General features: G+C 40.6%; 1 pseudogene; it reads right to left on the bottom strand.

The window, feature by feature from the left end:
- Positions 1–1,374: 1,374 nt before the first annotated feature.
- Positions 1,375–13,074, bottom strand: LOC137348460 (Ig heavy chain C region, secreted form-like; annotated as a pseudogene).
- Between the last annotated feature and the right edge of the window lie 1,478 nt (positions 13,075–14,552).

Raw genomic sequence — 14,552 nt, 5'->3', positions numbered from 1 at the left:
TTCCCATGTGGAACGTTTAAAACCATAGCACAGTGAGCTAGAAGCCAAATTTGTACTGATGGCAATTAATTCCTATAATAGAGAGCATTTGCCTTCAGTATCTCTGCAGGAAGGGTGGAAGTATAGTGGGTTAACAAATGCCCTTGTTCCTTTATCTGTTAGAAGAATTGTGTGTGGGCGGGGGGGTGGGGGGTTGTTTGTTACAGTCGTTCCATAATTACCTTTGCTCTCTCTCTCTCGATTGGAGTTGTGGGGTTACAGTGGATTAACAATTGCCTTTCCCCCTCTCTATTTAGGAAGTGGATCTACATAGGTTAATAAATTGTCCATTCCCCTCTTTCTGATTGAGAATTGTGAGCACAGTTTGTATTTGAGTGTGGCCCTCATTTCAGTTCCCAGTGCGTGCAATGCTGCAACTACAAACTGACCTCAATTCTGAAGGGATGGAGAACACGAGAAGCAGGGACACCGACATTTAAATCCGCTTCGTTTGTTTGTTAGAAATGGGCAATTTTCAGATTTTTACCCAACGGGACGATCACTCTACTGAATCCGATGGTCAATCAGTTTTACTCGGTCGCTAAATGCGTTATTTTAGCTAGGGGCAATGATTGTATAAGACATAGGCCCGCCACCTGGAAATATCTTATATTAGATCAACTGACCTACCCTTAGCAAGTGCAGGAAGCAAAATTAATTGAATGATCGTGTATTGGAAGAATTTGGAAGAGATTGTTTTTATTGTTTTTTATTTAAGAATTGAAATGCACTCGAGAGATTCTCATTGACATGAATTAACAGTATCCATCAGTGCAAGGGAAATGTTCACAAAACTCGGTTTACCGCTGGATTTATTAACTGTTCTGTTGATGATCTTCAAGGGGATCGCTTCATGTCCCACCACACAGGAGTAAGAAGCGCCGCTGGCCCACTCCTCCGCTGCAATGGATAACAGGCTGTAGATGAAGAAGGAGCTGTTGTCGTTCTCCGCCATCACCTCGGTGTTCTTGTAGTTTCCGGGATTCACCGACTTGTCATTGATTAGATTAGATTAGATTAGAGATACAGCACTGAAACAGGCCCTTCGGCCCACCGAGTCTGTGCCGAACATCAACCACCCATTTATACTAATCCTACACTAATCCCATATTCCTACCAAACATCCCCACCTGTCCCTATATTTCCCTACCACCTACCTATACTAGTGACAATTTATAATGGCCAATTTACCTATCAACCTGCAAGTCTTTTGGCTTGTGGGAGGAAACCGGAGCACCCGGAGAAAACCCACGCAGACACAGGGAGAACTTGCAAACTCCACACAGGCAGTACCCGGAATTGAACCCGGGTCCCTGGAGCTGTGAGGCTGCGGTGCTAACCACTGCGCCACTGGACGAAGATCTCTCGGGGGAAGAAACCTCTCACTAAGCAGGTGAGGGAGAGGAACCTCTGAGCGGAGACATCTTCTGCCGGGGAAAGAAGGACAGAAACGAACGGTTCCCGCAGATCTTTAGCTGCAGAAAATTTAAGTATATATCAATAAACAGGAAAATTCCAGAGACAACGAAACCGGTAGTTAGATGTGAGAGAAATGGGATTTGTGCTGAATTTTAAACGTTTTCATTTTCCCCTCTGGGGCCTGGCCTGTGTTCCAGCCTGGAGCAGAGGCGGAGGCAATCCTTCTCGCTGAGAATTTAAAGAATTAGACTGGAAAATTACATAGAAGTTACAGCACAGGAACAGGCCATACGGCCGAACTAGTCTGTGCTGTTGCTTACGCACCTCACGAACCTCCTCCCACCTTACTTCGTCTCTTTCTATTCCTTTCTCCCTCATCCATTTATCTATGCATTACCTCTGGTTTCAAAGTGTTTCGTTAGTGAATTACAATTAGGTTGTCAGCGTAATCCGTTGTAACACTTAATAGGACGAATGGTTCCTTGTACAAACTCGGAAATAGGCACAACCTCTCACTTATTGCTTCAATCTCACCGCTCACCTTCTTCCTTGCGGATGGAATCTCTGAGAGGCGTCGGCAGATCCTGATGGCTCACCACACAGTCGAACTCATCCCCACTCAGCCAGGCTTGTGTCGAGATGTTTACGGTGCTGATCACGCTGTCGGGATCCTCTCCGGTTTGGACCGCAATCTCTGATTTCAAAAGCTTCTTTTCTTGAGTCCAGGACACGTTGACACCATAAGGAGCATTAGACACGACGCAGGTTAAGGTCACCGTCGCCTCCAGTAAGACCTGTTCTATTGATGGTGGCAGTAGTTTAATTACTGGATCATTGCAGGAACAAGGAACTGTAAAACAGATATGAAAGTCAAACAAAGATTCATCTTTAAAATCAAACACCAATATTCAGCCTTCCTTGTCACTCGGAAAATAAATCAATTTCGAGATATCAACCTCAAGCTGTTGCTTAAATAACATGGTTTATTGGAAGGAGAACAACCTGAAAAAACTTACGGGAGTTCCTACAACATATACTGTGTACTTGGACCCTGAGAAGCCTGTAATGTGCTTGGAAGCAACTACCCGGCTTGTTCTGCACTAAAGAACTTGCTTCCTGACATCCCTGCGGAGCAGGCTCATGGGGTCAAGTGGCACACTACTGCTCCTAATTCGTATGTTCGTATTTCCGCCCGTCTATCGATCCTTACACCAGATCACATCACCGCTGAATACAAAGGCTCTGTCACCCAAGGCCACGAGCTGTACATGTAATTCACACTGGCTCAAAACGAGTGTCAAATGAAATTCCGAATGTTAGGCCCAACAGGAAGCAAAGTTAATTTTCTGACGCCTTGTCACGATTTTTGGGATGCTAAAAATATGTAGGAACCAATCGGAGGAGGGGAGAAAGGTCGGGTAAATGCAGTTCCAAGGAGTCTTCTTGAGGTGGAGACTAGTTTTCAATAACGATGGAAGTCAGTTTGCTGATATCTGTCAGGAGTGAGAACTCCTCATATGTCACTCTGAAGTGAGAAGGCGATCTGACCAGAGGGCAGCATAGAAACAGAAGAAAAAGAGGAAGCCATTAGCCCCCAGAGCCTGTTCTGCCATCAGTCAGACAATGGCTGATCTGTATCTTAATACCATCTATTCATATGTCAAGCTTAATACCCTTGCATAGCTTCAATCTATCAATCTCAACATGGAACCTTTCAATTGATGCCAAATTTCAAGATCGAGTTGAGGGAGAGAATTCCAGATTTCCACTACCTACCGTGTGACTAGCTTTCCTGCTATCATCCTGAATGACCTTGGTCTAATTTAAAGGTTATGCCCCCTTGTTCTGGAGTCTCCCACCAGATGAAATATTCTTCTCCATCGACTCCATCAATTACAGTAAACGTCTTAAACATCTCAAGTAGATCATTCTTTAATCTTCAATACTCAAAGCAATGCCAGTTTGGTCTGTGAAACCTGTCCTCTGAATTTAACCCGTTCAGCCCCGTGATCATTATAGTCAATCTGTGTTGCACCACTCCCAAGGCCAATAAATTCTTCCTGTGCTCCGGCAACCAGAATTGAATACAGTTTTCTAAATAGGGTAGATGCTCTTCCTGGCGCTTGACCCCGAGGCTGTTTCCAGGAAAGTGTTCAGGACACCTATTACTACTCCGAATATGATCAGCCAACTCACGGTAAACCTGATATCAAGGCCTCCTCACTCATTATATGACATGAAAGCAGAGGGAAACATTCTTGGGTGATGTGATGACGTACTGAACCGTGAGCGATCCTAATTCAACACTCACAGCGGAATGAGGCAAAAAAAACTACATGATGGTGAATTTGAAAATTAATTTGTGCTATGTACTGATACCAATAAATTGTTGAGTTTGATTATCGTTGGAGCACAGAATGATTTGAGGCTTCCTGGGATTGTGTCTCTTACCCTGAGATCCGGTGATGTTTCGGCTTTGGGTGACCCCTTGATGGGAGACCTGGCAGGTATAGACCGTGTTGGTGAACCATTCCCCAGCGGGGACTGTCAGCCGACTGGTCGCTGAGTAGTTCCCGTTCGCTTCACCGGCGGGAGAGGTGACGAAGCCCGAATTCATGGGTTGTCCATCCTTCAACCAACTCACGGTTATTGACTCTGGATGGAAATCGATGATTGAACACACGACAGTTGCAAATCTGCTGCTTGTGATTTCTTCACTGGAAGTCTGGGTGAGGAGAACAGTTGGATGGACGATGTCACCTTTACAGTCTTCAAGAAAAACATGTTACACATTTCTGGAAGAAATTAATAACTAATGCAAACTGTTCTGATATTTTAACAGGTTCGTTGCTGTCAAGCAGACACTAACTGGAGTTTCCAGGGGTCTGAACTGCGCATAATGCTCTAAATGTGATATAGCCAAAGCTCTGCGCAAGATCATTCTAGCTTTTCAGTTTTTCACAGTTTCCACAACACTAACCTGGAATTTCCTTGATCCAAACCGACTCTCCGCGTCGAACCTCGCAGTAGATTTTGCTACTTCCCACCTCTGACTCGGTGATGGTTAACTGGCTGCTCAGGGTGTAGGTTCCCTTCTTGTTCAGCACTGACGGGTAAGTCTTCAAACCAGTGGTGATCGGTTCTTTACCTTTCTTCCAGGAAACGCTGGTGATTTGGGGGATGTAGTCCATCGCCAAACAGCCGTAGGCCATGGAGCCGTCAGTGTTGGGTTGTCCACAGGAGCACAGCCGTAAAGGGTTGGGGGAGACGGAGTCGCTAGGAAAGAATGGCAGATTGAACACGTTAGACTCTGTGAATCATGATTATTAAGTAACCAGAGAACTCGGAATTTAACTCCAGCTAGAAACGGATTCCAAAATTTTCCGATTGAAACTTTCATCCACATTTGAACTTCTATCAGTTCCATCATTTGGAGATCATCACCTGTCGATCCCCTGGTCAGGAACACACCTCTCTTTCAGGTCCTGTCACATTACAAAAGTAAGAATCTTTTGAAACAAAAACAAGAAATGCTGGATTCACTCAGCAGGTCTGGCAGCATCTGTGGAAAGAGAAGCAGAGTTAACGTTTCGGGTCAGTGACCCTTCTTCGGAACTGACAAATATTAGAAAAGTCACAGATTATAAACAAGTGAGGTGGGGGTTGGGCAAGAGATAACAAAGGAGAAGGTGCAGATTGGACCAGGCCACATAGCTGACCAAAAGGTCACAGAGCAAAGGCAAACAATATGTTAATGGTGTTTTGAAAGACAAAGCATTAGTACAGATTAGGTGTGAATATACTGAATATAGAACATCAGCAAGTGCAAACCTGAAGAAAAACAACCTGAAAAAAACAGTGGGTAAGCAAACTGAACAAACTAAGATGAAATGAAATAAATGCAAAAAATGTAAAAAGGAATGCAAAAAAAAGGAAGAAAAAAAAGGAAGAAAAAATAACTAAAAATGAAAGTAAAGTGGGGGGCTGTCATGCTCTGAAATTATTGAACTCAATGTTCAGTCCGGCAGTCTGTAGTGTGCCTAATCGGTAGATGAGATGCTGTTCCTCGAGCTTGCGTTGATGTTCACTGGAACACTGCAGCAATCCCAGGACAGAGATGTGAGCATGAGAGCAGGGGGGAGTGTTGAATCTTTTGAAGTTATTTCAATAAAGTACCTTTCATTGGATGAAAATGGAGGAGGAGTTTCAGCGAGTATTTATTTCTAAACAACAGCACTTTGTCATAGAAAGTTCTCGGCACTTATTAATTGCAGTTTCTGGAAATTTGCTCTCTGTAATTTGAATGCTGGGTTCCCCACCCCTCCACCCCCTCCCCACAATAGGGTCTACTCTTAAAAAGTGTCATCGCACTGCGTGCTTATAAAATGATCTTAAAACTCGAAACCAGGCAAAGTAATTCCATTATTTCCCCATAAAAAACTACAGTGGCATTTGAGCTTCGTTGCGTTGTTCCTGGCCCAGGATGATAAATTCATAGAAATGATAGCAGAGAAGGAGGCCATTCGGTCCATCAGGCTTGTGAAAGATCACTCCAGCGATCCCGCTGACATTCCAACTCCTAATCTTCTTTTCAAATGTTCCATTTTATCCAGCTATTTTAGATTCTGTTTCCAGCCCTCTTTCTGATAGGACATCTCAGATCGTAACAACCCCCTGTGTAGAAGAGTAGATTCATACCCTCTTCCTTCATTCTTTTGATGCTGATTTTAAATCACTGCCCTCTACAGACCAACTCACTGATCTGGGCAAATTAGTTTCTGAATTTCTGTATAAAACATTCATTATTCAAAACACCTCTCCCAGACTTTATTTTAATCTTCTATGTTGCGATGACAATAAAGGACTTTTAACATAAATAGTTGACGTATCTTTTAAAATATTAACTGAATCATTTAGTGCACAGATTTCAGAGGGGAATTTTTACACAACCTAGTTTCTGAAATTAAAACTTTAGATGACTCGGCATTGACTCTCGGCTATCACTTTCCTTCTCAGTACTTGAAGATTGTGATTTGTCTTGTATCTTATTCTACTGAATGGATCTCTCCTGAGTTTGCTTCCCCCTCCAACTCAATTAATAATCCGCATTAAATCCGATTCCTAAAAATCGGTCATTTGGAACGATGTTCTTTAAATGGTCCATCTAATTTCCCAAAGAATCTTCCCACCTCCCACCAGTGAGAAGTGGTGTTGCTGACTGTATCATAACAGTCACCTCTTGTTGCTGCTTGCACCGACCATAATGTGAACATCAGGGCAGGTTTCCTCTATAAATATCTGATATTGACATCACCCAAACATTATACATCGAGTGAATGTCAGTAGGTTCCAGGCTAGGAAGGCCAGAAATTCCTGAAGTGTTATTGCTGACATGGTCAACTCTCGCTTCTGGATTGTGTGGGTAATTCAAACACCTGAGGCTTATTGTTCTGATACTGAAATCCGGTCACCAATATGATGGAAAAGATTGTCGGTGTTGGTGGCGCAAAAGCTGGACATATGGGCTTTCAAATGGCATTAGAAAACATACCACATGAGGGAACATTCGGAAAATAGAAGCGCATGGATTAAAGGGATGGCGGTAACATGTTAAGGTGCAGGAAGCAGAGAGTGACGGTGAACCAAAGCTTCTTCTGACTGGAAACAATTAAGTATTGTGATCCCCCTTGGGTCGGTCGTAGGGTCACTGCTATTTTTGTTATGCACAATGACGTGTACTTGGGTAAGGGGAGTAGAATTTCGTAATTCGAGGATGATACAAAACAAATAGTGAGCAAGATAATAAAATAATTCAGGAGGATATAGACAGATTGGTGAAATGTTCAGGGACACTGGAGATACAATTTAATGCGAATAAGTATGAAGTGCTGTACTTTTTGAGGAATAACATGGAAGGTTAATGTAATCTAAACGGTCCTATTTTGAAGCGGGTAAAAAAGTGAAGGAAACTGTGGTGCATATTCACAATGTTTTGAAGGTAGTTAAGAAAGTGAATGGAATACTTGGTCTTCCAAAATGTAATATTGAATATAAAAAAATAAGGAAGTCTTATTAAAGCTTTACAAATCACTGATTAGGATAGAATATGTGTACATCACTGGCCATCACACTTTGGGAAAGATGTTGGGGAGAGTGCAGAGGGGGTTTACCAGTATCATATCAGAAATGAGGGGGTTCAGTTATGTAGATAGATTATACAAGCCGAATTGTTCTCCTTCGTTGGTTATCGAATAGGTATGTTCAAAATTAGGGGATGTTTTGATGCAGCAGATAAGGAAAAACTGTTTCCCTTGGGCAGTAGCAAAATAAATAATTGGCAAAACATTTGGAGCCTGGGCGGGTGATGTTTGCGGCAGGAGATTTCTTTCCAGACAGACGGTGCTTTCAATGAACCATAGAATGGCTGCAGCACAAAAGCAGGCCTTTCTATCCGTCGTGTCCGTGCAGGCTCTCCGCAGGCGCATCTGCAATGCATAATACAACCGGACATGTCCTCGAAGGGGACTAATTTGCATGGGTGTAAAGAGGAAGTTGGCTTGCAGGATTAGATTTTAGAGTTGTTTGAGAGCGAACACAGGCATGACGGGCTGATTGGCACATTACGTGCGAGAAGATTCCATGAATTAATTAGTTAATCAGTGGAATTAATTCTTCCCAATTTAATGGGAGGAAAGACTTCATAAATTTGAACATCTCTGTGAGATATATTTTATCGATTTTTTGTAATGAAAGGGGGTTTTTTAAATAAGAGGAACTTGCGAATGACATATAAATGAGTCATTCAGATACTGTCAAATACTTAAAGCTTATTGTGATTGATATTGATTGCAGGTTAACTGCATCACTTCAAAAGTTTCACAAAAGCTTACTTCAGTAGCTTTGTGCCCTCTGCTGTGACACAGCCCAATAACTACATCTCACCAGAGTTTATCACTGCCTGTTACCTTTTGAAAATACTTGAATGAAATACTGGTTTAAACATGAGAATATCATGATGATCATTGGGAGCGGGAGTCTCGACTGTCTCCATTTAAATCGCTGAAAGAACTTCCAGCCTCCCATCAGATCAGAACAGGCGCTGCTCTCTGGAGCTTTTCAGTCACTTCCTGAATCTGTTCGTTGTGAAGGTGCACTCAAAATCAGGCCAATCTCATTCAATAATTATCTGATACTTAACATGTTTAAATATTATTAATTCATTAAAATTTGAGCTTGAATGAATGTGAAAATCAATTATTGCGCGTTGTTTCTTCTGGGTAATGGAACAATTTATTGTCATATATCCGGGTCGAGAACTTACAACTTATTAGTTAGATGCAGATTGATGTCCCTTGAACACTGCGGGGTAACACGAAAGTTAAGCTGTAAGGTACAGATCCCCCTGTACGGTCCTTTCATGAGCTGCAAGGTCAGACATCACAAGTGTTATATTCCGTGGAAAGCCACCTCGATATTGCACTGTCACTCTAAGTCTGGTACAGCACTGTTTTGATACAAAATAAAGCTCCCTCTACACTGTCCCATCAAATATATGCAAGACAGGTTCAACCCGGTTTAGACACAGAGTAATTTCTCCCTCTACCTTGTCCCCATCACACAGGCCCAGGACAGTTACAGCATGGATTAAATACACAGTAAAGCTTCCTCTACATTGCCGAAGGGAGGTACATTACTGATTATAAACTGAGCAATTTTTCTTCTACATTCTGTCTGTCGTGTCTCTGAACTGTTGTTTCTGATTGTCACAGATACTGGTCTCATTGCTGAGGCGCCTCATTTAACTTAACGTCCAAACTTGAATTTCTCACAGATACCACTTCCTGAAATAAATGGAGCAAATTGCGCTCCTTGAAATGCAAGAGAACGAACTAGACCCACTGGTTAGATTTACGATCATAATTTTCAAAAAGGAATTACACCAATACACAAAGTTAATTAATTAAAATCTGCGGTGACACCTTATCGGGCTGAGAACAGCTGACTAAGAAATGTATTGTTCACAAAGTTATTTTTAGACATAATTCATAATCATGCCAAAGATTTGCTGGTTGATAGGTAAATTGGCCATTATAAATTGCCCATAGTGTAGGTAGGTGGTAGGGAAATATAGGGACAGGTGGGGATGTGGTAGGGATATGGAATTAGTGTATGATTAGTATAAATGGGTGGTTGATGATCGGCACAGACTCTGTGGGCCGAAGAGCCTGTTTCAGTGCTGTATCTCTAAACTAAACTAAACTAAACTAAAATTCTCTCTCGCCCTTGAGATTTTGCACTTATTGGAATCCTGGCAAATATACTATTCAATTGTGGGAGGTCATTTCTGTTTAATGAATTAACTTTGTTCTATTCTTGGTTAATATTCACGTTAGCTGATTTATATCGTATTTTTTAAAAATAGTTAATATTAATTCAAGACCTGTTTCTGCCTGGCACCTTATGAAATAATGGGGTTTTAATCAAATTATGACGACTCTTCATCAATATTAAATAATAAACATCGTATTAACAGATGAAAACATTCAGACAAATATATTACTTTTACTGAGTTGGAATCACAGTGTAATAATTTAAAATGGACAATAATTTCTACTCCTGCCCTGCTTTCTATCTACAAACTTGTAAACTGCGTATGTATCTGAATGCACTGATATATCATAAACTCCGTTAATTCTCAGCGAGTACTTCACAAGATGAATTTAAGAGTGGAATATTTTAAATAGTTCCAAGCCTGAACGGGGTAACATCTCACTAACTGTCCATCGGCTGTAACTTCGCCTGTTCGTGAAAGCAAGACTCTCGTGTTTTAAGTCTTGTCATAAATCTTAACTACTTAAGAAAAAATCAAAAACATCCGGGCAGTTTGCGATCAGTAACTGTGCTATTTAATCACGCAATATTTTTATATTTTACTCCTGTATTTCACACAATCCCTGTAAATTATTTGTTAAATACATTGTTTTTTTTTTGGTTGAAAGAAGTTTCAAAATGTCACTGAATAACGGGACGAGAACAATTCTTTCAGATCATCTGCGACACTGAAACTTAATGAGCAAATGTAACCGAGATTTTGTTGTCCAAGTCAATAGTTAATAAGAATTAAGTATAACTCTCAGGTATAATCAGTTCTTTGCCTATAATTCTATCCTGTGTGCAACACAGCTATGAGGGACAGGATGTTGCTATTGAATTCAAAACTAACATTAACTTTTATAATTAATTGAATCTCCTTGAAGTTCGGGGTGTTATTTGTTTGTCTTTAGCCTTACCCTGTCTGCACGTTTCTTCAATTTAACTAAAATTATATGAACAATTCTTTGACTGTCAGCGACTTCTTGTCTCAGGAAAATGGTTAATATTAGATTACTGATAATTATCTCGTCATCCAATAACAAATGACATTGAAGGAAGAGCATTGAAGAACATAAACGCAAAAGATGTAATAACCGGACAGATATATTACATTGACAAACTGCAATTTACAACTGCTATTGAAGTTGTAAGTAAATACAAGCTGACATTCACCTGTTTTAATCAGGAATATAACAATTAATTCAAAAGCGCTCATTAACCTGAAAACAGCACTGGAATAAGTACACTCTTATTGAAATAGTATCAAACATTACGAAAAATTGTCTCCAGGCCATAACATTTTCTGATCACGATAATTGTGCGCTTGGCACACCAGAATTATGAAAGGCAATTAATTAATAACGAATCGATGCTAATATCAAGCATTTTTGGTTTATATGAGGATATATTGCCGCATTATATTTGTTTAAATTACATTAATTTCACTCTCCGATCTGAAAACTTGTTACTTATCCAGTTTGTAATTGCAGTAACATTTCATGTACTGAAGGAGCGTCGTAAACCAGGTTTAATAGTTTAATCTGCAATTATCACTTACATTTTTAAAAATGCCTTGAAATATATTACTTTTTTTCTAATTTCTGAAGCTGGCCAATTTTCCGGTTAAAATCGTCTTTCAGTTTTAAACAAGTAGAATGTTTCCGTTCCATCAGAAAACCTGCAGCCGCTCGATGTCACCGAGGTTAAACGAAGCAGAAGCGCCAGTTTCACAAGTTTTACTTTGTAATCCAGACGCACGCTCTCGTCAGCAAATAAACACAAACTCACATTACTGAGGGGCTTTTTCATGTTTCATGGAGAAGCAGCTTGATTCCATAAACACTTTCAGCAGAATCAAACGTAACAGTGCAAAAAAATCTCAATACAGAATCCACCGAGCCCGCCTGTCTCTGAATTATCAGATATATAAAATAATGGCAGGAGAATTTTTTTTAGCACAGAGAGCATGTTTAACAAAGTAATCTTGGTACTACAGCATATTTCACTGATATTGGCTGATATCACAGCATTATAATAAGTGAGGTTATATTAATGTAAATCTGGCCAAAGCTGCCAATTTGTCATTCATGTAGTTCTCAAGTACATCAAAATTTATCGTATTACATATGAGCATTCGTGAGCAGTAGATTAACAGATGGCAATTTAATCACCGCAAATAAGAATTGATTAAAATATCATAAGGCTATTTTTGACCACTGAAACTTTCTGCATAATTTTATTTCAAACCTATTTAAACATTTATTGTTTGTATTAGATCAGAAAGCCTGCAGCAACTAGATGTCACCGAGATTAAACATTGTAGAAACGTCTAAAAGTTCAACACACAGTTAGGTATTTAAAGTCGCCCAGACACACTGTTCCATTAGCAAATAAACACCAAATCAGATCAATCTGGATCTGTTACCCTCAACAGCTCCGATTGTGAAGAAGCCATTAAATTATTGAATCGCTCTGCAGCAGAATCGCATAAAACATTTTGCAACAAATTCTCAATATAGAATCGACCAAATCCACATTTCAGTCAACCAATGTATCATTAAAATAAACAGGAATATAAAATAAAACCATCAATTAAACAGTTACTGAATAAATGCATGTTTCTTACCTGCAGTCACCGTCACCATGGTCCTTTGTCCCCAATAGTCCATGTAACTGCTGTCTTCTCTTGCACAGGAATAGATGGCGGTGTCTTCAGTCTTCAGGCTCTTCATGTCCAAAGCGAAGATGTTGTTTGAAGTCTCTTTGGACGCAGTAAATCGATCTTTAATCTCTGGGGCGTAAGCACTGTCGGATGAACTATAGTAGTAAACTATCAACTCCAGCCCCTGCCCGGGAACCTGTCGGACCCAGTACATATTGTAACTGCCAAGATTGAACCCGCTGGTTTTACAGGTCAGTCTCAGGGATCCTCCGGGTTTCCCGGTCTCTGCCTCTGGCTGACTCAACACGATATCCGAATGGACACCTGCACAAAATACAAAAAACCCCGAGGATTAATCCTGGTGAACTGATTCCTACTCTGTAACATTCCAGAGAGAGACTAACACTGTGACAGTAACAGGGAGAGACTCGAACAATAAAACTACTCACGGGATAAGAAAACCAGCAACAGACTGAGAGAAATCGCCGACCTCATCCTTCTGGCAATTCGGGGAAAATGGTTCTGGTAAGAACTCACTGAGCAAACCGGCTCCCGGACTGTTGTATTGCGGTCCCAGTGACCGGCATTTAAATACCCGGCAGAAAGGGACGAGGTTACAGGCGCCGCCTATAGATTCCCTGATAGAGGCGGTTACTGGATCCACGTCCCACCTTCCACATCATCAACAGAATGGACTCATATCATTACACTGAGTTATTATTGGATATGAACTTTTAATCTGTATCCAGGGATAGTTATTTGGCTGTGTGGTTTCAATACAAAGTGTTACTTGGTACTAAACCGCGATATTACAGTTGAAAATGTGTCCAGTAAAAAATAATCACATCGTGGACTGAATTAAACTCCTTTATTTCCTCAACACTACACCGAGGAAGTCAATGCCATAGATTAAATTACGTTATCAGGGTCTAAAGTGACTGCTAGTTGCTCTGTCTCTCGCTATCCATCCCTTCGATCAATACCAATAAAGTATCCGCGATAATATGATTTTTTTAAATCAATGTATACAACTAAATGTGGGATATTAGTAAAGTGATTCTATTTGCAGTGTGAATGGCCGTAGTTACACCATTTAGGACCAAAGTGAACAGAAACGCTTCACGTTATAGAAGTATCTCTCTCTCTCTCTCTCTTTCCGTCTCTCTATTTCCCGAATTGCACCTTATTCTATGACCCTAAGCCAGCCCTTTGGAAATTAATTGTAAAAGAGTCCGCTTGCCTGATAATTAAGGAGCGACACGTCAAATTCAGATCAGCTTTTGAAAAACAGGAGCGAGTGAATCAGAACCGATACGGCCATCAGCAAATCTATCCCCCGGCACCCAAATCATTGCACCTAACTTTGATAGCGACAGACTGTGTAACATCTTCCACACACTGTTCTCAGGAACACAGTATATCAGGAATTAACGTCATGCGACAGAATATCACAAGAATAAACGTTTTATCTGCTGTGAAAACGGATCGCAAAACTGGGCATTTATCTATTGGTAGCCTGGCAATGGGAGGGCTTGTTAAACAATCCAAATCATCATAAATTAAACTTGATACTACGCAGCTGTTATCAGAAACAAGAAGTCTTTAGCTTGAATGTGATTCACAGCTCTGTGAGAAAATTCAAGGAAATGCAATGGGTTCAAGGCAATTCCACCTGTTTATTTATTTATTTTGCCATTCCCACTTATCTCAATACGGTGTGGGTATGGGGTTATTAAAATCTCTCTCTAGAACTTCATGCAGTACGAAACAAATGGTCTTAATTATCTAGAATTATATTTAGTTGTCATTTGGGTCAATTTATTATTTTGCGCTCCCATTTTATCAGGACATGAGCATTGAATTTAACAAAAATCATTCTTTAGATGTGATATCGTGTAAAATGTTTTTTTTTTGTGAGAGCGCTGCGAAATAAGTTAGGGTTAGGGTTAGGGTTAGGTATGTGTAAAGAACTTGCCTCGCACATCCCCTCTAAACTTTGCCCCTCTCACCTTAAACCTATGTCCCCGATGTCCACCCTGGGAAAAAGCTTCCGACCATC

This window comes from Heterodontus francisci, chromosome 34 (assembly GCF_036365525.1).
Source record: "Heterodontus francisci isolate sHetFra1 chromosome 34, sHetFra1.hap1, whole genome shotgun sequence".
Classification (NCBI taxonomy): Eukaryota; Metazoa; Chordata; class Chondrichthyes; order Heterodontiformes; family Heterodontidae; genus Heterodontus; species Heterodontus francisci.
This window is presented reverse-complemented; position numbering and strand designations above follow the sequence as displayed.